General features: G+C 44.2%; 2 long non-coding RNA genes across 2 annotated transcripts in view; both read left to right on the top strand.

Moving 5' to 3' along the window:
- Nucleotides 1-24,300, top strand: part of LOC137084050 (uncharacterized) — a 648,504-nt gene that overhangs the window by 399,409 nt on the left and 224,795 nt on the right. The window lies entirely within an intron of this gene.
- On the top strand, nucleotides 21,421-23,625 carry LOC137084982 (uncharacterized). The gene is made up of 3 exons (XR_010906868.1): nucleotides 21,421-21,533; nucleotides 22,324-22,414; nucleotides 23,173-23,625. It is a non-coding gene; the product is annotated as an uncharacterized lncRNA (long non-coding RNA).

Here is a 24,300-nt window from a genome sequence, read left to right as displayed (position 1 = left end):
TCTTAAAGCTACATAGCTACATAGTGAAACATGCTCATTCTTAAGGCTATCTTAAGCTTAAAATGTCTTAGGCTATAGTTGCTATTGGGAACACAATCATATTGCACATGATATGTTAATGTTAACAACATGTTTGTGGCTTTAGCTCATCTAGAGTATCAATAACATGCTGTGCATACATACACACAGCAGGTACATTTCACCGCAGAGGTCTCTTATTCAACGCTAACAACATCTTGGCCCCAAAACCATGACCCCATTAGGGAGTGGGGGTCCTTAATCGCCTTCTCCAGCCAATGGAATCCAGCCAAATTTAGCCCCGCCCACAACAGTCGGTCTGGCTTTGCACCATAGAGGAGTAATTATCCCCGAACAGAAACTGTTCGGACCAATGAAATCATCAGGGCGGGCTTTAGACGATGACGGATAGATGATCAACAGTAACGTAATCATGCACGTCATCAAAGGGGCTTGGATTATATTTTTTCGAATCCTAAACGGAGAGCTTGTTTGTATCTGCATTCACCTTCACAATTTCTCTCAGAAATGATGATCATGTTGGGTAAGTACTCTGTGTATAATTAAATTCTTTTATTTTTTTACAACACCGGCAAAGATAATTTATTTCAGCGCGCGTGCAGACAGGGTTGCCAAGTTTTTACAACAAAACCCGCCAACTACTAGCTCTAAACAATAGCTTCTCGGAGGGGGGTTCTCCGAAAAAAAAAATGGTGTTTGGAGGGTAAAATGTGTGTTATTGGGGGGTAAAATGTGTTATTTTGGCAAGGTTGCCTGCTAAAATTCGCACTCATGAGTCTATACATAACGTAATAGTCGCTTCAACCCACGGACATAGAAAACAATCTGCGGGAAAAAAACGCGGACTTGGCAACACAGTGCAGTTGAGCTCTGTTGATGGCGCTTCGTTGCTCTGATTGGTTGTAGGTCTGTCCAATTGAGGTCTTTCCTGGTTGGGTTGAAACACGCCCTATAATCACAGCCCAATGGAGCAGCAGACTCATATTCTGACTAGAGTTGAGTATGACCACGTCAGGCTAGAATTCTTTCTCAATAAGTGTGTGAAGTACAGTGACTTGAAAGCTTCAGTTGATTTGATCAAGCTCTCATTTTGTCATCAAAGCCCTACAACAGAGCTCTCAAGTCTCACGCTTTGGGCGTGAGACACACGCATTTCAACCCGTGCACACGCTCACACGCCACACCATGTATTTCTCACGCAGAGAAATCACCAGGGTAACACACACTAAGTTGCGCGCTATTAGAGGAATCAAGCGAGTTCCCCATAGAGTTCTGACGGCCCTGCCACGCACCAGTTAATCTAATAAAAAATATAGAGAGACCGAACAGCCAATCATAAAATAGATTTGCTGTATCTGGGTAAGATATAGATATTCCCTCCACCCAAGAACGTTTACATTCTGATTCCAACGTCACATTCTGTGATTCATGCCACGGCCTCGCTCATTGAATCAAATGCTCGATGAAGTACCGTTAGTTGGCAACTAAAAGCCCCGATGACAGATGTAGAGACACAAAGATAAGTTTCTGACAGCACTTTGTGTTTTCTGTTCTTAAACCTCAACAAAACTTAAAGGAAGCATTTGTCTCAATCATGATTTGCATGAAATGCATTTAGCATTTTGTTATCATGTACGTTATTGCGCTCTCACTCAGTGAACATCTGTGCTCTTCTGCACTCGTGAATGCGGTGATGGACAGCTGTCCTCAGTCGACTGGTGTTTGGATGGGATTTTTTTTTAAACTCACTTTCATTAATTAATTTTATTAAAAGTAACTCCATTTTGTAAGATCATTTTCATCTAAGTAATTCCAAACATTACGAGGCAGACGACATTAGTGATCAAATACAGTCGAGTTATTAACACGCTCCACAGCACCACCCAGTGGATTTAGTTATAACTGCGAGATTTAGAGGGATTTATAATGGATTCACTGCATTTACGGCCAGCGAAGCAATATAGTAAAATTTCAATATTATTTTTATTTTTTTGAATATTAATTACAGATCGAATATATTCGTGCTCACCCTTATTTATGGAAGCTGAAGTGTAGCGATATAAAACTTGCAATGCAATATGCAAAATGGCAATGCTTTTCAGTATTTAAATTTACATTTTCCATATCATGTGTGCAACAAATAATCTTAAACAAACTGTGCATTATTATTGTTTGCTTTATCAGTATGGTTGTATTTTTTTAGCCTAAGTCATTCCAAAAATTATGCCACGTATCCCAGTCACCGCTCTAGCCATTATTTTTAATGGAAAGGGGACATAGGTGTGTTATTCAAGCATTAATACAATTTTGCATGGTGGCAACATTTTTTTTTTTTTTTACATTTCGTTATTTTAACTGAATTCAGAAATGCTTTTGAAATTAAAAACTTTGCTTTTAATAAATAAAATACATATTTGAAATAAAGACTGTTTGGAGTTGGGTGCTCCGTCCCCTGAATCCGTTTCGGTAGTAGTGACTGCTCATTTTCGGTAGTGACAGTACTGTTTTGGTAGTGACCACAATACTTAATTTGTCATAGTTTATTCAGACTGTCAACATTTTATGTTAATACAAATAACTAACTATGTTGCACATATGCAGTCAGCACATATAGCAGACACATCTGACAGTAAATATCTGATAAGAACACTGTGATAAGGTTCGTTTTGGAAGGAAGGAAGAGGACAAGGGGGTCGGTTTGACTGCTGACGCTATTTTTATTCAAACAAAACTCAGTCTCTGCACACTGCTTTGCCAGTGTGTATTTCTCTCAGTCACTTCCGGGTTCCGGTCAAACGTTCCGCTTCCGGGTCAACGTGTCTCACAAGTCAATGTCCTTGTGTGTGTGTCGCGTCAGCAGTCCCTCTCTCTCTCCCCGGTCTCCGGTTCCACCGATGTCTTATACCCTCTCCGCGCTCATTACTGGAATGAGAGACAGCTGTTATTAATCTGCTTCCAACCCACTCACTTACCGCTCGTCCCGCGGCTCTCTCTCCCGCTGCAGACCTCGCTGAACCACGCCCCCCTTGCCACATACCCCCACCGCCTGACTCAGGCCGGGGAGCCGTCTGGTCAGATACCTTACTTCCACCCGCCCAAGTGCACACTTCTTCGGTTTGGCCGTGAGCCCCGCTCCCCTCAGCGACCTCAAGACCGCCCGGACATGCTGCATATGCCGCTGCCAATCGTGACTGTAAATCACGATATCATCCAGATAGGCAGCAGCATATGCGGCATGGGGACGCAAAATCCTGTCCATGAGGCGCTGAAAGGTAGCGGGCGCCCCGAACAACCCGAAGGGAAGCGTGACGAATTGGTGTAATCCAAACGGCGTGGTGAAAGCTGTCTTTTCTTTGGACAATGGAGACAAGGGTATCTGCCAATAGCCCTTCGTTAAGTCCAATGTCGAATAAAATCGAGCCGTGCCCAGCCGATCAAGCAACTCGTCAACCCCCGGCATTGGATACGCGTCGAATTTCGACACTGCATTCACCTTGCGGTAGTCCACACAGAACCTGACCGAGCCGTCGGTCTTAGGGACCAAAACGATCGGGCTCGCCCAGTCACTGTTGGACTCCTCTATTACTCCCATATCGAGCATTGCCCCTAATTCTTCCTGAACTACTTTTTTCTTGTGTTCAGGCAAGCGATACAGCCGGCTGCGAACTACCACGCCCGGCTCGGTCTCGATATGGTGCTGAATTAAGTTGGTACGTCCCGGTAGGGGCGAGAACACGTCGGCGAACTCCGCCTGTAGTTTTGATAAATCAGTGAGTAGGGACGGTGAGAGGTGATCTCCCCCAGGGGCCAGCGCGACTGATTGTGCTTTGCTCACCTCTGGCCCGAGATCATCCTCTCCCCCGATCACCGTCGCCAACAACACTGATTCCACCTCATTCCATTTCTTAAGGAGATTGAGGTGGTATATTTGACGTGCCCCGTTCCTATCGGATCGTATCACTTCATAATCGAGGTCTCCCACCTGTCGTGCGACCTCAAACGGCCCCTGCCACTTTGACATTAATTTAGAGCTCGATGTAGGGAGTAATACGAGCACTTTCTCTCCCGGTGTGAATTTGCGTAGTTTCGTACCCCTGTTATATGACCGGCTCTGGCGGTCCTGGGCATGCAACAAATTCTCCCTAGATAGCCGCCCCAAGGTGTGGAGTTTTGTTCGCAAGTCCAGCACGTACTGAATTTCGTTTTTGGCCAAAGAAGGTCCCTCCTCCCAAGTTTCTCGTAGGACGTCCAGCACCCCCCGGGGCTGCTGTCCGTAGAGAAGCTCGAAGGGGGAAAACCCCGTGGAGGCTTGTGGAACCTCCTGCACGGCAAATAAGAGGGGTTCTAACCACCGATCCCAATTTTTGGCGTCTTCCTGTACGAACTTACGGATCATGGATTTAAGAGTGCGATTAAACCGTTCGACCAAGCCGTCCGTTTGTGGGTGATAGACGCTTGTTCGAATGGATTTAATGCCCAATAATCCGTAGAGTTCGCTCAACGTGCGTGACATAAACGCCGTGCCTTGATCAGTGAGGATTTCTTTCGGAATCCCCACTCGGGAGATCAGACGAAACAGTGCGTCCGCAACACTCTTCGCGGAGATGTTGCGGAGAGCCACTGCCTCCGGATATCGTGTTGCGTAGATGACTAACGCAAAACGATGTCCGCGTGCGGATCGCTCTAATGGCCCGATGAGGTCCATCGCAATTCTCTCGAAGGGGACCTGCATTAATGGAAGGGGGCGCAATGGCGCTTTTGGGGCGGCCAGTGGATTCACCAACTGACATTCAGGGCAAGACGCGCACCACCTGCGCACATTGTCATGAATGCCTGGCCAAAAAAATCGGGTCATTAAGCGATTCAGTGTGGCCGCCTGTCCCAGGTGGCCCGCCATCGGGTTCGAGTGAGCCGTCTGGAAAAGCATTTCCCGGCGGCTCTTTGGTACTAATAACTGGGTTGTATCCACTTTTGTCTGAGTGTCTTGGGTCACTCGATACAATCGATCCTTAATTATGGCAAAATAAGGATACGTGACTGGCAATGCGGGTTGGAGAGACTGACCGTCGATAGAGCGGACCTGCTGAAATGCATGTTTTAGGGTCTCATCTTGAGACTGCTCCAGAGGGAACTCATCGCGGTCCGAGAGAATCAGTCTCTCGACCCCGCTCGGTTCCTCTGGAGCTGTTCCCAAGGGTCCCGTATCAGTCTCGCCAACCTGCACTCGCGCCGCCCCGTTCCTAGCCTTGTTCTCCCAAGCGGCATCCGCGCATAACGACCCCAATAACGCCGAAAAGGCGGGCCAATTCGTCCCCAGAATAAGCGGATGCCGGAGGTGGGGACTAGCCGCCACCTCAACACTATGCTTTTTCCCCCGAAACTGTATCGTGACTGGGACAACCGGATATTCCACCACATCCCCGTGCACACACCGCACCTTAACCATGCGGCTTGTATCCAATGCCCCAGGCTGCATCAGACTTTGATGGATCGAGGTTTGGTTGCATCCTGAATCTACCAAAGCCTGAACCCCCCTTGATACTCACAGGAATTTGGTACTCTCCTGCTTGATCGGGGGTGGCCCGTGGGACGTTCGGGATCCGGATCATTGTTCCGATGTCCATCATCGGACATCGGTCCACAAAATGATCCGGATCACCGCACCGCCAACAGGCCAGCCCAGGCCTGCCCGCCGCCCCTGCGGCGGGGAGTGGGTTGGAAAATGAGCGCGGGGAGGGTGTGAAACCGGAGCCATTGTCGCCACCCGCCCCCAGCGGCCCCGCCCCCCGCCCCCAGCGGCCCCGCCCCCCTGGGCGGAGCCCGCGAACTCCCGGACGGTCCTGGGCCCATCCCACCCCGGCCTCTGGGGGGAACGCGAGGAGGGCCTGGAGGACGGGACCTGGGGAGAGGGACAGGGCGAGAGGGAGAGACAGAGGGGGGAGAGAGAGAGTGAGAGGTTAGTGAGGGCTCGCCGACCCCCGGGCACGCCACCAGGTGGTCCTCCGCCAGGTTGATGGCCGTCTCCAGCGACGTGGGCCGGTGGCACTGGACCCACTCGGCGGTCTTTCTTGGGAGCCGAGTGATGAATTGCTCCAGCACCACCAGATCGACGATATGGTCCACGTCGCTTCCGCCGGCCAAGAGCCATCTGCGGCACGAGTCCCGGAGCTGTTGGGCCATTGCGAAGGGTCGGCCGGCCTCGCCCCATTCCAGGGAGCGGAACCTCTGGCGGTGTTGCTCCGGGGTCCGACCGACCCGCTGTAGGATGGCCCTCTTCAGATCCTCGTACTTCAGGAGGTTCGCCACCGGCAGGTGTTGTGCGGCCGCCTGGGCTTCTCCTGTTAGTAACGGTATGAGGCGCACCGGCCACTGTGCCCGGGGCCAGCCGCAGGCCTCCGCGGCCTTCTGGAAGAGGTCTATGAAGGCCTCCGGATCGTCCTCTGGCCCCATCTTGTGGAGGGGCACGTGGACCGGTGCGCTAGCCAGCCCGGCGGCTTCGGCGCGAACCTCCCGATCCATCCAGCTCCGGAACCTCTCGCGGTCCTCTTGCTGGCCGCGGACAATCGCCTCGAAGCGGCGGTCTTGGTCTGCCCGCAGGTCCAGCATTGCCTGATGTTGGTCTTGGTGGAGGGCCGCGAGGGAGGTGATGATGTCCGCAAACGGCGTGGCGGAGGGCGTCTGCATGGCGGCGGCTCGGTCCTACTTCCTTCCCGGGTTTCGGCACCAGTGTGATAAGGTTCGTTTTGGAAGGAAGGAAGAGGACAAGGGGGTCGGTTTGACTGCTGACGCTATTTTTATTCAAACAAAAGTCACTTCTGGGTTCCGGTCAAACGTTCCGCTTCCGGGTGAACGTGTCTCACAAGTCAATGTCCGTGTGTGTGTGTGTCGCGTCAGCAGTCCCTCTCTCTCTCCCCGGTCTCCGGTTCCACCGATGTCTTATACCCTCTCCGCGCTCATTACTGGAACGAGAGACAGGTGTTATTAATCTGCTTCCAACCCACTCACTTACCGCTCGTCCCGCGGCTCTCTCTCCCGCTGCAGACCTCGCTGAACCACGCCCCCCTTGCCACAAACACCTAGAGCTTTTCTATACTTTGGGCCTTGAGGTGCAAGTGAGACGAGGTATGCATAGATTGTTCTACCTAAAAACGTCTTACAATGTAGATTGTTTCAGAATCACTGTTTTATTTTTACAAAATGTCCATTGCAATAGACATCAGAATTATTTAAGTGTACAAAATGGTCTCCCTTAAAAATGACAAAATGGATTCCATTTATAGCCTAAAATTACAGTAAATTAAGGAACAAATATAACCTCCATTCCAATATTTCATGTTAATTTTGAAGTGTGTGAGTGAGTGTGTGAGTGAGTGAGTGAGTGAGTGAGTGTGTGAGTGCGTGAGTGTGTGAGTGCGTGAGTGTGTGAGTGCGTGAGTGCGTGAGTGAGTGCGTGAGTGAGTGAGTGAGTGAGTGAGTGAGTGCGTGAGTGAGTGAGTGAGTGAGTGAGTGAGTGAGTGAGTGAGTGAGTGAGTGCGTGAGTGAGTGAGTGAGTGAGTGAGTGCGTGAGTGAGTGAGTGCGTGAGTGAGTGAGTGCGTGAGTGAGTGAGTGAGTGAGTGAGTGAGTGAGTGAGTGAGTGAGTGAGTGAGTGCGTGCGTGCGTGCGTGCGTGAGTGAGTGAGTGAGTGAGTGAGTGAGTGAGTGAGTGAGTGAGTGAGTGAGTGAGTGTAATTCTCCCTGTCAAGTTAATTATATAATTTAACATTTCTGACAACAACCTAACACTTCGCTAGTATCATGGACTGCACCTTTAAGTAATTGTAATGTGATGAGGTTACAGAATTAAAACTTGCATACTAAACCACTACTAAAACATACTACAATACTAATGATTTGCATAACTGTACTAAAATGTAGTTTAATTCTCAAAATAAAGGATTATTTGTTCCCTTTTGTCACTACCAAAACAATGATGTCACAACCGAAACTTCAAGATTTGTTTTGGTTGTGACTGTTTTGGTAGTGACAATTTTAGATAATTTTGAGCCTAGTTCGAAGATGATAATCAGCACATGGTTAGCAATTACTGGTCAGAACAGTTGTACACATATAAAAACGAAATTTTATGGAATAACATCCAAAAAAGTGTTCTTGATCGCAGAAAAAATGTGTTTGGTAGTGACATTCCTTAAAGTTACACACAGATTTTCAGACTTTAAAACACAATTACATCAAAATGATGGGACAAATCTTTTCACCAAGTAGCATATGAGAGAGAGGGACACAGGAATATTTCCTGATCAAAAAATTAGGGGTGTGGTTAAAATCAGTCTCAGCCAGTGGACTAAAACATTCACTGTTTCGGTAGTGACATGAAAATAAGGGACACATTTTTTTACATACATTTTCATGATTTAAAAATAAAATAAAAAATGTATATTTTTTTATACTTCATTTTTTTAAAACAATCAAAAAGATATGTTTAAAAACAAGAAAGAAATAAATTACAAAAAATGTTTCAATATCATTTTCACAAATTAAAATTTAGATGTTAGGGTTTGGGACAGCCACCTCCCAATTGAAAGTACCCTATAAATGATGAGTTTATATATATAAAGCTAAGTGATATTTGAAATGTTATAGTGGGTTTCAATAGATAATTGAAGGATCTTAGTAAACATCTAAGATTTGAATAATTAAATGCTTTTAAAATGTGTTTTTTTGATGTAGGACAGCAGTTTGCACCAATTCTGTAGAATGGCCCATAGGTATGATTTAAAGGTCCCGTTCTTTGCAATTCCATCTTTCAAACTTTGATTAGTGTGAAATGTTGCTGTTGGAGCATAAATAATACCTGTAAAATTATAAAGCTCAAAGTTCAATGCCAAGCGAGATATTTTATTTAACAGAATTTCCTTTTCAAAGCCTACAGCAAACGGCTGGTTTGGACTACACCCCTGCACTTCCTGCTGTAATGACGTCACTAGAACCGTTTGTTGACTAACCCTCCGCCCACAAGAACACGCAAATTCGGGGGCGTGGTCTCGCTGCTCTCCCACGTGGAGAAGAGCGAGCATTCAGCGCTTGCATCTCCCCGTTATGGTAAGAGGCGGGACCTTTCCGGGCAAAGTGCGCTAAGCTGCTGTCCAATCACAACATGGGAAGCGCTGGCCCAATCAGAACTCGTTACGTGTTTCTGAAGGAGGGACTTCAGAGAACAAGGAAATCATCAGGCCGTTTTTAGGACAGAGGAAACAGCGCTGTACAGATAAGTAAATTGTGTGAAAAATACTGTTTTTTTACACGCGAAACATGAACTCATGTTATATTGCACACTGCAAACATAATCGAAGTTTCGAAAACACGCGAAGAACGGGACCTTTAATTATTGGTTTAAATATGATTTTAAAATACCAGTAAATTGTAGGTTCTTTTCTTACCTCTGGCTTTGATTCGACATCATCTTCACTTATGTAAAATAACTCCACTGAAGAGATGGTGAATTTAGTTTTTCATAAAGGATTAATGCATTGGGTATGTCCTCTTCATGTTTGATGGCTCTGTCTGCTGCTTTCTTCAATGCTCCACCAACACAATCTGATAACCCCTTGCCGTGTCCTGCCTCAAAGTAATTCCAGTTGATATTTTCAAATCCTAAGTTTATATGGTTCTGTGGAAAGTAGGTAGTTCCCTTTCTGCCGAAATTGAGTGGCTGTCCCATCACTGAAGAAGTGAAAGGTACCCAAAGTTTTAACTTTGGGTACCTTTGCATTATCATACTATGTACTGTGTCAAGGTGCGCCCAGATAACTGAAGGGTCATGTCGTCGACTTGGAGAAATGGAGCAGAAGGCGAGAGGTGACTGGTCTTTTGCAATGAACAGTACCCATGTATGTAGTGTTTCCTGTTGGTCCGATCCTCTAAAGTGGACTGCTTGAATTTCTTGGCTGTATTTGCACAAGTAATTTTCACTAAAATCAGTAGCATGCAGCATGCACTCATCTGGTTTTAGGGTCTCCCTGATTTTCCTGTAGGCTGTGTATTGTCATCTGATGTGGAAGAGGTGTTACTTAAATCTGCTGAGCCTTTCTTTAAATTGGCTAACCACCTCAGACTCGGTTGTTACGAGATCTCTTTTGAATGTAAACATGGAGGATTTGTCTTTTTTGATTTTTGTCTTTCAATTATTTCATAATTTTCTTCTTTCTTGAATCCTTTCTCCTTGAAGGCATTATTTAGAATACATAAATTATCCATAGTTTTCACGTGTTGTCACACGCGAATAACAACGCCAACCTGGAGGGCAAAACAAGGCTCTACTCCATTGCCCGCCAGTCATTTTTACCAGGTTTGTAGTATTAATGTAGTAAGACAGTGATATTAAAGGGGGGAGGGGGGGGGGGGGGGTGAAATGCTGTTTCATGCATACTGAGCTTTTTACACTGTTAAAGACTTGGATTCCCATTCTAGACATAGAAAAAGTTTCAAAAACTAATGTTGGACGTTTGATGGAGTATTTCTGTGTAAAAAATACTCCTTCCGGTTTCTCACAAGTTTCGGAGAGTTTTTTTCGAGTATGGGTCGGCTTGACGTCGATAGTGTCCTTGTATGGGCCGTACGGGCTCTTCTCCCGGAAGGGTGCGCGCGTGCGTGACTGAGGCGAAAGAGCAAATGCACGCCCATAAACACTGCTCTCAAGGTGTAGATTCACTCGTCCGTGCAACACTTAAGTTGCGCCACGCTCCACTTTATTCCTATGGGTGACATCAAACGACTTTAATGCGCCCGCACAGCATTTTGGGAAGGCAGCGCTGCATTTGAACTGATTTGAACGCAGAAATGACGAGAAGCGTCACATCACGCTTCGGTCGTTTCGCAATAGTGGATCTCCACGGTCACTGCTGTCACAGGACTTCACGAAATCAACAAGAAGTGTGTTTTTGACGGAGTGGTCCCAGCGATAAAGGTTCAGTCCTGCTTTGGAAGGAGGCGGTGAGTAAAACTGCTTCAAATGTCTGCTGTTGGCTATCGTCACGTGAGTAAACATCAGTAAACAACACGATCGTGTATATGTTAGTTAATTTACCAATAGAGCATGCAATGTATGGTGTGTTTAAATACATTTGTCTAGCTGACTAATTTGTCAGTTTGTTTATTGTAAAACCACCCAAACATAAAGCTAGGCTAGGGGACGTTCTCACAAAGCGTGCTTCTTCATTCAAATGCGCTAACGTTACTCCATTGTTTTTTTATACACTATCTGACATGCAAAACGGTTTAGTCACATACAATAGTCCATAAACCGAATCATGTCCTCAAAAACTGCGAGTAAACGCACACAAATGTTGACAGGCCACTAAATACAGTCCATACCACAGAGACGGACGTCCTGCTGTTGCTGTTTCTCCTGTTCAATTTATTTCATCCTTTGGATCATATCTGTATTAGTTGAATCTGATTGATAGCCATGGTTTATTAGAGTAACGTTTTTTCCACGCTTAAGGATAACAGTTTTCAGCAATCTCTCCTGCTGTAGCTGCATGTCATTCTTTAGCTCCGCCCACACGGCTCCAGCTGCTCGGTTTTTTCCGGAAAGACTCGGTACAGCCTAGCTTTCTTTTATAAATATAATAAAACTAAAGACTTTTCGGAGATATGAAGGATGCAATACTACTCTATAGGTACTCAAGATTGACATGAGATTGACTTAAAGTCAATGAGTGTTTCACCCCCCTTTAAAATACCAAATTCAATATACGCCTTGATGTGGCACACTTTGTACAGGAAAGCAGATGAACACAGAATATTAGTGCAACACGAGGTTTCTCTTGAAGTGTTTTCACCATCGAAACCCATTATAAAGACACCATGTTGCATTCATATACTTGGCTCATCTACTCGCTTGTTCATAGTATGGGTCATCAAAAAAGGTGTAAACTGAGTTTGATATTTTAATATCACTGTTATAGTGCATAAAGGCACTTTGAGGGTGGGTTGCACTAATGCAGATTCTTTAGCCTCTCATCAGTTCACCCTCCGCCTGCTGTTTGATCAGCTCGATAACAGTTTTACTGCATTATTCATGTGTTTAAAATTAAGTGGTGCAACAACGCAATTTAAAATAAAAGCCATATCTACAAATCCTAGAGTAGCGTTAAAACTTTGCTTAATTGAATCCTTACTGCAAACTCTGTAGTGTTTTTAGTTTTAAGCGTTTTAAAAACATCCCACTGTTTTTAGTGATTGAAATCCTGCAGCAGGCGCTGTATAGAGCCCAAAATGTGCATCTTGTTCACATATTTTAGTTTTAAGATGGAAATTGGACAGGTTTGTGCTGCAGTTCAATGGAGTTGTATGGCGGTTTTGCCCTCCAAGCCTCTGCGACTATGGATGATCAGGTTTTTTGGCCAATCAATGTTGATTAAGCCTATTTTATCCCTAACCAAATTATTTAACTATAACCAGGGAAGCTATTTTATAAATACAATATTGGTATTATATAGGTGACTATAATTAATAAATTAATAATAAATAATAAATTAGTTATGTTTCCTTTGTATTATTTCCATACTACATTTATAAAAACCTTTGCGGGACCTAGCTGTGGTGAACAGTCCAGCTCCAGTGGCTCTGGAGTTGGAGGAGGAGTCTGCAACTCCACTATTGTCCTGGCTTTAGCTCTGGCAGCTTTCTTTCCATTTTTTCCTTTAAATGTTATTTTTCCATAAACAGTATTAGATCCCTCGATATGACGACAAGTTGCGTCATCAATCTACACCTTTGTTACTGAATTACCAATTATTAATTGAAATCAAATGTGTATGTAGTAATGCTTCTCCTTAACCAACCTTTATGAATGTTGAGATGTATTTTACTGTGTCTGAATGATAACTTACAACAGATTTCCTCCTGGTGTCGATTATAAATCTATTCTTTTTTGTATGTTATGTATGTCAAAATCTGTGTAAATAATAGAAAGGTCGCTGATTAACATTTGCAATTCAGTGTCGTGATGATTTTAAAACATTCTGAAGGTAGTAAAAAAGGTATTAAAAAGTAGTAAATTTAACTTAAGGATTGCTGTGTATACCCTGGTTATGCGCTGCTGAATTTCTTGTAGCCTTATTGAATTATTTGCAAGCACCATATTGACTATGGGTCTCTTGTTCTGCAGTGAACATTCTTCCTCTGCCCCCAGCATCTGGACGTCTAGCAATTCTGTAAAGTAACAATTCCAGTATTTTAGCATGTATGGTATTGTTGTGTTTCTCATTAGAGTATGGCAGTGCTACAAAACTTAGTGCATAGCTACAATGTAGCGGCTCAGGTTAGGCTGAACCTGTTGGCCAGCTTCCCTCAGGGTCATTCCATGGTTGATTACATGGTCATAATTCTATTTCTTTCCCTTCCTCTTCCCCCTCCTCTTGCTCCTCTTGCTTGGGCTTTGTCCCCTTCTTCTAACTTCACCTCCTTGTCATCCTCTCCCTCTCGCTTCTTTACCTTCAAATCCTCTTCCTCCTCTAATTCTCACTCTTCCTGCTCCCTCCATTGTACTCCACACGGACAGCTTACCTGTGGCTTATTTATAGTGCTTAGGCTGATTGCAAAGTGAACAAATTATCTATAACAGTTTTTACGTGACAGCAAAATAGTGTAAATAATAGCCATACATGTTTATAATTTTGAGTGCAAGGCAGTGTTTGTGCTTTTAGTTCCCTTTCAGTTGTTCACGTTTGATGTACGTCGGAACTTACTGACGAATTGGGATCTATTTTCGGAGACCAATCTACTTCAAGTGTTTAGAAACAAGCCAATAAACATTGGCATGCGGCCCCCGCTTCACCCGCAGAGCTGGTATAAATACGGAAGCGGATGTACCGCATATCGCTTCGGAACCCAAATTAAAAAATGGCTCTATCTAGGGAAAATAGATCCCAATTCGTTGGTCAATTCTGACGTACGTCTCCGTTCCCTACTTCAGGGAAGGAGGGTAACATACGTAACAAGACGTTTTGCATTAACAACAATAGTTTTAGAAATTGTGCTATAAGAATCACGGTTAGGGTGTAAAAATTCAGAAAAAAAACTGTAATATCAAACAAAACTGTAATATAAAACAGATATAATATATTACATTTGGAGTGTTTTTTTGTATTTTTTATCACTCTACAACCCTAAATCAGAAAAAGTTGGGACAGTTTGGAAAACGCAAATAAAAAAAGAAAGTTGGGAAAGGAGCAATTAAGGGCTAGTAATGTGGTAAAATGGTTAAATAATGATGTGATTTGAAACAGGTGATGTCAACAGGTGATTGTAATTATGATTTGGTACAAAAGCAGCATCCAAGAAAGGTCGAGTCCTTTAGGAGCAAAGAAGGGCTGAGGAATGCCAGTTTGCCAACAAATTCGTGAGAAAATTATTGAAATGTTTAAAAACAATGTTTGTGGCAAAGGCGGGCATGGTTTCGCGAGGTCTGCACGGATGGAGGGAGCTGGGAGACGAGCGGTGAGAAAGTAGGTCAAGTGCATGATGATAAACACCTATGTCTAATTGCAGTGATTGGCGCGGAGAGACCAGTTAAAAGCCGTTCATGACCAGAGAGTGGAGAGAGAGGGAAGCTGAGGACTTAATGGGAATGGGCGGGAGAAAAGAGACACTATATTATCAAGTTTAAAGAGTGTGAAGTGGGAGAGACTGTTTAAGTGTGCGAGGCGCCAGTTTATGTTGACACTGAGTTGAAAATAAAAGACCCACGAGTTCCAGCTTATTACCGACCCTGCCTTCTTCCTTTCCACACCCACACACAATGAACCTGGTTACACTGGTGCCCAAACCCGGGAAAAGGAAGAAGTGGGCCGCTGCCATCATGCAAACCCCGTCGGGTTCGCCATTTGCGGACATCATTCAATCGCTCGCGGGACTACACCTGTAACACCATCAGGCACTGATCGCCATGAGGGAGGAACAGAAACAACGGTTCCGTGCCCTCATCAGTGCCCAAAAAGAGGACCGCAAGCTGTTCCGGAGCTGCCTGTACCAGGGGGTTCGGACCGAGGGAACATCCGCAGCTGCAACGCCGCTCACTCATGTGCCGCTCACAAAAATGGGGGCTCAGGATGATCCGGAAGCCTTTCTGGACCTTTTTGAACGAACCGCAGAGACCTGCGGATGGCCACGGGATCACTGGCCGGTACATCTCATCCCCTTGTTGACGGGTGAGGCACAGCTGGCGGCACAGCAGCTACTGGTTGAGAACCTCCTGGAACCTCCTCAAAGACCTGAAGAGAGCCATTCTTCACCGGTTCGGCCGGTCCCCCGAGCAACACCGCCAGCGATTCCGGTCGCTGGGTCTGGGGGAAAGTGGTCGGCCCTTCGTGATGGCTCTGTCACATGCCTGTCCTGTCTTGTGTGCACATGTGGGTTTTGTCCTTCTAAACATGTGCTCATGTAATTGTCTGATCCCTCCCCCCTTGTTATCTGATTAGTGTTGATTTCTCCCACCTGTTCCCTCTTAATTTCATCCCTTTATAAGCTCCTTGTGTGCGTCTCGTCTACGTCTCCCGGTTCCCTGTGTGGTATGTCTTCAGTTCATGTTTTTGATGATGTATTTTGCCCCCTCGTGAGTTTTGTTTTCTGTTTATGTTTATTTTTGTAAATAAATCTTTTATTTCTGCACTTGAGTCCTCGCACCATTTCCCATGTGTGTTCCCGACCGTGACAGGCTCAGCAGCTCCGGGACGCGTGCCGCAGATGCCTGGTGGTCAAGGGAAGCGACGTGGATTCCATCATCGACCAGGTGGTACTGGAGCAGTTCATAGCGCGACTGCCCCGTAAGACTGCGCAGTGGGTCCAGTGCCACCACCCCACGTCGCTGGACTCGGCCATCCAACTGGCGGAGGACCAGATGGTGGCGTGCCCCGGGGCCGAGGCCTGTCCCTTTTCCCAGGTCCCGTCGGGGAATGCCGCAGAGGCACATACCCCGTTGGAGGAGCGGCGAGGCATCCGGCAGACCGGGAACCTCATCACGAGGGGAGGGGCCATTTAGTGGGGGCCTGGGGACCGGCAATGTTCCACCGCATTCTCCGCGCCAATCCCTTGACCCGCTTCCTGCCACTAGGGCGGCGGAGAAGTCTGGGCCGGCTTGTTGGTGCTGCGGGGACCCAGCGTATTTTATTGATAGGTGTCCGGTGATGGAGGTGGGGACGCTGTTCCGGGTCCCGGATGCGCCACAAGCTGCCCCCAATCAAGCCGGCCTGTACCAGATACACGTGAGTATAAAGGGGGGTACATATCAGGCTTTGGTGGATTCAGGTTGTAACCAGACCTCTATTCATCAATGCCTGATTCAACCCGAGGCATGGGATAATAGCCGCATGGTTACGGTAAGGTGTGTGCTCGGGGATGTGGTGAAGTACCCATTGGTGCTGATCATAATTAAATTTCGGGGAATCAAACATAGAGTGGAGGTAGCGGTTAATTCCCACCTCAGGCACCCGCTGATTTTGGGAATAAATTGGCCGGCATTTAAGGATTTGTTGGGGTATATGTGTGCGGATGTCCCCTGGGAGAAAAGAGCGCGGGGAGATATCGCGGAGGTAGGAGAAGCTGAGCCGGGACCATCTGGGACTGGGTCAGAGGAACGGAGTGCAATGGATAGGCTAATCCTTTCAGAGCGCGATGATTTCCCTCTGGAACAGTCCCAAGACGAATCGCTCAAAAATGCCTTTGAGCAGGTCCGCACCATCGATAGGTTGTACCGAGTAACCCAGGATGCTCAAACAAAACAGGATACAACCTAGTTATTGGTACCGAAGAGCTGTTGGGAAATGCTTTTCCAGGCGGCTCATTGTGGGTCAAACCGGCACATTGAATCGTTTAATGGCCCTATTTTTTTTGGCCAGTTGGTAAACCCACCAGCCGCTCCAAAAGCTCCTTTGCGCCCCCTACCTCTTGTGCAGGTCCCCTTCGAGCGAATTGGTATGGACCTCATCGGTCCATTAGAACGATCTGCACAAGGGCATCGTTTTGCATTAGTCATCGTAGATTATGCAACACGATACCCCGAGGCAGTAGCCCTCCGCAGCATCTCAGCGAAGAGTGTGGAGAAGCACTGTTTCGTTTAATCTCCTGGGTGGGTTTCCCGAAAGAGATCCTCACCTATCAAGGCACGGCGTTTATGGCTCGCCCCATGGGGATCTCAATTATCAGGTAGTTAGGACAGATAGGAGTGGGGCACGTCAAATATACCACCTCAATCTTCTAAAAAAAAAGAACGAGGCGCAGTCAGTGATGCTAACGACGGTGATTTCAGACGAGGATGATCTCGAGCCAGAAGCGAGCATCAAACGCCATCCGATCGCTCTGCCCCCGGGGGGAGATCACCTATCACCCTCACAGCTCACTGACATTGCCAGGTTGCAAACAGATTTTACGGACGTGTTCTCGCCCCTACCTGGCCGAACAAATCTTATAGAGCACCATATTGAGACTGGCGTGATCGTTCGCAGCCGGCCATATAGATTACCTGAACACAAGAAAAAGGTAGTTCAGGCGGAATTGGAGGATATGCTGGACTTGGGGGTAATAGAAGAATCCCATAGTGACTGGGCAAGCCCGATAGTTTTAGATCCTAAGAGGGACGGCTCAGTTCGGTTCTGTGTGGATTACCGCATGGTGAACGCTGTGTCGAAATTCGACGCTTATCCAATGCAGAGGGTTGACGAGTTGCTTGATCGGCTAGGTGCGGCTCGCTTTTATTAGACACTGGATTTAACGAAGGGATATTGGCAGATCCCCTTAACTCCATTATCTAAAGAAAAGGCTTTCACATTGCTGTTTGGATTGCACCAATTTGTCACGCTTCCTTTCGGGTTGTTCGGGGCGCCCGCCACCTTTCAGCGGCTGATGGACCGAGTCCTTCGTCCGCCCACTGCATATGCCGCCGCATATTTGGACGGCAAATATTAATGACTGGCAGCGGCATATGCACCATGTGCAGGCGGTACTGAACTCGCTGAGGGGGGCGGGACTGACAGCCAACCCGAAGAAGTGTGCGGTTGGGCGGGTGGAAGTTAAGTATCTGGGCTTCCACTTAGGGCATGGACAGGTGCGTCTCCAAATTAGTAAGACCGCAGTCGTTGCAACCTGTCCGCGTCCAAAAACTAAAAAGGAGGTGAGGCAGTTCCAGGGGCCGGCGGGATATTATAGAAGTTTTGTGCCTAAATATTCGGACCTCACCAGCCCGCTGACTGACCTCACTAAAAAGGAGGCACCAGATACGGTCCAGTGGACGGAGTCGTGCCAGCAGGCTTTCACCCGAGTAAAGGCTGCTCTGTGTGGTGGACCTCTATTACACTCTCCCGACTTCTCTCTGTCCTTTCTGTTGCAGACTGATGCCTCGGACAGGGGGTTGGGTGTGGTCCTGTCCCAGGAGGTAGAGGGTGAGGAGTGGCCGGTGCTGTATGTGAGTCGGAAGCTCTCCAAGAGAGAGACCAGGTACAGCACCATCGAAAAAGAATGCTTAGCCATCAAATAGGCCGTCCTCACCCTCCGCTATTATCTCTTGGGACGGGAATTCACCCTCTGTTCGGACCACGCTCCCTTGCAGTGGCTCCACCGCATGAAGGATACCAATGCGCGGATCACCTGTTGGTATCTCGTGTTACAGCCTTTTAAATTCAAGGTGGTCCACAGGCCGGGGGCGCAGATGGAAAATCGGCCTCCATAGGAGTTAAAACGAAATCGGTATTGAGAGGAACAGAAACTAATATTCACTGGATTGTCATATACCTTTACACCGCTAAATGAGGGAAAATATCACACAGTGTAGCTTTAAGAAATGTTCAAATGTAACTGTTCTTCTGTTGTTGTTTTTTTATATAGAAACCATCAACAGAGGCAGAACGGCAGGCAATAGCCCATGACTTTCAATCAAAATGACAATTCCCACATTGCCTAGGTGCGCTTGACAGTAAACACATCCGTATACAGCCTCCAGCAAAAAGTGGCAGTCTCTACTATAATTACAAGTCCAGCTTCTCTGTGATAATGATGGCTGCGGTGGATGCCAATTACAAGGTTATATATGCCAGTTTGGGTACCCAAGGTAGAGTTTCTGATGCCGGATTATTTGCTCAGTCAGGCTTGCGCCAAGCGATGGATCAGGGCCGGCTGAACTTTCCTCCACCCGAACCATTGCCAGGCAGTGACATAATGATGCCATACATGTTCGTGGGTGATGAGGCATATCCTTTAAGGCACGATCTCATGAAGCCAAATCCTTACAGGCAAATGGACCACAGTCAACGGGTACTGAACTACCGTCTATCAAGAGCACGTTGAGTGGTAGAAAATGCATTTGGCATTCTTGTCAACAGGTTACGAGTTTTTAGGAGCACCATATGCTTGGAGCCAAGCAAGCACACAATGCTTTACAAAACCGAACAAGGAATGTGTCACAGTGCAACGCTGCAGGAGTCAAATTACATACATTCGTGGTGAGCTGAATGAGCTCTTGTGATGAGAGCTGAGGTAAACACGATCGCACTCGCGGCATAGATTCGCAGCGCGTGTTCAGTCTGGCACGTTTTCAGTTCATGCCTTTGGAAGCTTAACTTTCATAGCTTAACTTTCAATTAATTTGAGATGTTGAAACACTTACTTTGCCCCGCAGGGCGCACCGTTTCCATGAATGCCTGAGGCTCCAGCTGCGAGATGTGCTGTGAGTGTCATTCCCCATGTGCGAGTTGAAAACATGGAAATGGCTCCCTCTGCTGGCTGCACTGTAAACCCAAATGTTGTCCTTAATAAAGAAATCAAGTTATAATAACTTGACAATACTTAAAATATTCATTTTTTGGCATCAAAACTTAAACAGATGAGTTTAACCTACTCATTTGGCAGGAAAAATCAGTTTAATTAATAGTTTAAGTGCTATGAGATCACAACATTAATTTATTTAAATTATTCAATATGTCTCTGTTTAAAATGATTGGTCGCGCTTTAAATTCTGCTTTGACAACCGCGCTGATTGGTCTAAGTTTTTCCGAGCTGCTGAATTTGCTGACGTAAGCAGGCCGACGCCAGAACCATCTTAGGCTGAGAGAAGAAAGTTATAAAGTTATAGGTAAGTTGAGATTTAAACTATCATGTTAATGTGCTTTTTTTGGTTAGTTTGTTTTTTGCTTCTTACACGTTTTATTCTAATGGTACACTGGCAGTAAAGTAGGTCATAGTGAAAGACTCAATACAGCAACGTTATGCTGGTAAGTTAGGTAACTTAGGTGGTTAATGGTGAAATATACGTGTATATTTTGCTTGGTTGCCTTTAAAATGTTAATTTTTTTAGAGTATTTTGTAGTTCTAAACACGCTTGAGTTTCTAACTTTCTGCACGAACATTTGAATTTCCCGCTGTATTTTCTGTTTTCCTCCCCCAGCGGCACTAGCAGGCAGACGGTCATGAAGCAGGAGAAGAGGGGGAGATAGTAAAAAAGGTCAACGGGTTTAGCTGGCAAGTATACCCGTGTTCTGTCTAACACGCTTGTACATTTTTGTTTATTGTCTGTAAACTGTTTTATTTTATATAGATGGACAAGTTACAAATGAGTTTAAGTTAATATCACGTTTCTGTGGTAACTTAACGTAAGGTGCGGACAACCAACTGCCAAACAAGCCAATATTTCACAGACTATTTTTGTTTATTTTTCCAATAAACATGCTATTGTGGCTTTAACCTTGAGTATAATTTACTCCTGGGCTCACTAAAATTTCCCTGAAATGTACCCAAATTATTTATAATTTGTGAAGTCTTTTGGTGAAAAAATTGTGTTGCCGCGTGAATATTGACGTTATCGTTTTAAGAATGTTAAAACATCATGTTACATTTACATTTATGCATTTGGCAGATGCTTTTATCCAAAGCGACTTACATTGCATTCAAGGTACACTGACAATAATGTAAAAATGTGTACCTTGAATGCAATGTTCACTTAAAACTATACTTTTTCCCACCTAAAGAGAACAACGTGAGGCTAAAACCAACACAATTGTGATATTTTTACAGAAATGAGCCCATATTTTATTAGTTCTGTTGATGTAATGTGTCCCTGGTGCAGATTCACAACAGTCTGAAGCACTCTCTTAAAGGCATAGTTCACCCAAAAATGTGAAATGTAAATCAACAGCAAAATTTTCATTTTGAGTGAACTACTTGTGTATATAATGAGAATTTTAATTTAAGGTCAACATATTTGTGACTGGGACAAATCTATTTGCGTTATTTAATGTTATTATTATATATTTGAAATATAATCAAGCATATCTTTTCTACATGCCATTACCTGCCCCTTCTTACAATGTTTTTTTCAGATCTACATGGAGTTTAACAGGACTGCAGTTAAGAACCTGAAAAATGAATTTTACAAGACCCTTGATTGAACATTTTTCCGAGCCATAAAGGGAGTTGCTGGTCAGATGAACCTTCTGAAGCAAACAAAGGTTAGTTAGAAGTCCCAATAATGTATCATAAAGATATAAATATATTACAAGAAAGTACATGTATCAAAGTTTTAGTTCACCCAAAAAATTAAAATAATTTATTACCCTCATGCCGTTTCCACACCCGTAAGACCTCTGTTCATCTTTGGAACATGAATTAAGATATTTGTGTTAAAATCCAATGGCTCAGAAAGGCCTCCATTGGCAGCAATGACATTTCCTCTCTCAAAATCCATGAATGTACGGAAGACATATTTAAATCAGTTAATGTGATTACAGTGGTTCAAAATTAATATTGTAAAGTGATGAGTATTTTTGGTGTGCCAAAAACCACCAAAATAACAACTTGTATAGTGATGGCCGATTTCAAAACACTGCTTCATGAAGCTTTGGTGTGTTATGAATCATGATTCGGATCGCATGTCAAACTGCAGAAATCAAAAGCTCAGTGTTTGAACTGATTTAATAATGTTTTAGTACATTAATGGATCTTGAGAGAGCAATGTCATTGCTGGCTATGCAGGCCTCACTGACCCCTTGGATTTCAATATAAATCTTAAGTTGTGTTCCAAAGATGAACGGAGGGTGTGGAACGTGTAATAAATTACATTACTTTTATTTTTGGGTGAACTAACCCTTTAAACCTGTATAATGTGCTATATAGTCTTCATAGTTGGTCTGTGTAAATGTGCTCAACTGTTTGAATGGTGTTAGGAATATATTTAAAAAACAATGTATTAATAACAAGTGGTTGGATTTAATACAATGTTAATTTTTTATTCCACTCAAGTTGTCAGCCAACTGAGGTCCGAACTATAGTGCTTCAAGGACTACCTCTCGTGTTTGGAGATGACTCCCCTGCTTTCTTTAAGACATGTTTGGTAAGTGTTCCTAGTAGAAAAAAATGTCCAAAAGACATTCACACTGACTCACACATACACGTTCACACTCACTATATCAATTTTAATCTAAAGGGTTAGTTCACCCCAAAATTTGAATATTGTAATTTATTACTCACACTTATGTCGTTCAACATCCGTAAGACCTTTGTTTGTCTTCGTAACACAAATTAAGATATTTTTTATAAAAATTGAAGAGGTATCTGTCCCTCCATAGTTATCCAATGCAACTATCGATTTCAATGTCCAAAAAGACATCATTAAAGGGATAGTTCACCCAAAAATCTAATTCTGTATGCATTTCTTTGTACTGCTGAGTCGGCTTTGGGCCACCACTGACTTCCATAGTAGGAAGAAAAATACTATGGAAGTCAGTGGTGGCCCCAAGAGACCTGATTACAAAATTTTTTTTCATTTCAATTTCTTCCATTGCATTCAGCAGATGTATACAGAATTTGATTTCTGGGTGAACTATCCCTTTAATGATGTCCTTCTTTCCTTTCTGGATATTAAACGTGAAAGGTACGTTGGATCGGTATGGAGGAACGTATACCTCTTGGATTTCATGAAAATATCTTGTATATTTTATTATATTCATAAAAAACATTTTAAAAATGTCTTACGGATGTGGAACAACATGAGGGTGAGGGTAATAAATGACAGAATTCAATTTTTTGGGTGAACTAACACTTGTATATAAGCTTACATGCATGTGAATTCATTTTATTTATCTTCACTAGATGTCCGATGATCGCAGCATGAATCTTGACATGCCAGTGGGGATTGTAATAGTTCAGAAAGAGATGACTCTTCATTCCCTCAACTCTGCATTTGTCTCCCTCCTCATTTGGGATAGTAATTGAGAGAAAGGTGGTGATGGACAATCTACACAACCTTTCTGAATCAATGTGCCTTCTGTTTGGACTAATTTATGCATTAAACTTGAATTATCCAAAGTAAATACAAAGTATTTGAATTTATTCAACATATTCTCCTTTCCATGGGGTAGAAAGACCTGCAGTCTAAAATACAATCCTTGGCTAAAAATGAGAACAAGATCAGCACATACATTTAAAAAAAATTGTGCTTTTGTTTTGTGCTTTTTCCTTTCAGATAAGAAGCAAACTAAGACTTTCACCACCACAGGATAAATGCCTTTTTCTTGCAGGGGGTATAGTGTAGTTGTATTTTATGACAGGACACTCAAAATTGTCTCAATTCTGCAGAATGACATTGCAACACACTGCAAGTGGCCCATTTTGTCCCAAAAATAGAGTTTACTGTTTTGTTGTTCATGTGTCTCTTAAAAATATGACTTAATGTGATCTTACTGTTAAAAATTAAAGCTTATTATTAAAAATGTGAGCTTGCTGTTAAAAATGAAAAATATGATTTTGTTAGCCTGTTTTAAATGTGAGATTATTTAAAATGAGCTATTTTGTTTGTCTTTGAAAAATGTGAGCTTATTGTTTCAAATAAGCCATGGTCGTGTTTGTCTTTTAAAAATGTGAGCTTACTGTTAAAAAATAGAAGCCTACCGTTTAAAAGATTTTTAGATTTTACTGTTTAAAAATACTGCTTTTTGTTTTCATGTAAATGAGCTTACTATTTTGTGACTTAAAAATATGAGCTTACTGTTATGAGCAATTTTACCATTAATTATATGCCGTATAAACCCAATAAAGTGGCTGAAGTGAAAAACAATACCTGTTTTAATGATTTAATGATCAATTCTCCATTACTCAAATGAACTGAGGGGAATCCACTTTCCTCAAATCATTTGCGTTTAGTCTGTTGGCCTTTTTAAGTTATCAGTACTTAAAAATGTAAGTGAATTCAATGAAGAGACCACATTAGGTCAACTCAAT

Source organism: Pseudorasbora parva, chromosome 8, assembly GCF_024679245.1.
Source record: "Pseudorasbora parva isolate DD20220531a chromosome 8, ASM2467924v1, whole genome shotgun sequence".
NCBI lineage: Eukaryota > Metazoa > Chordata > Actinopteri > Cypriniformes > Gobionidae > Pseudorasbora > Pseudorasbora parva.
Note: the sequence above shows the minus strand (reverse complement) of the source record. Positions and strands in the feature narration are given on the sequence as shown.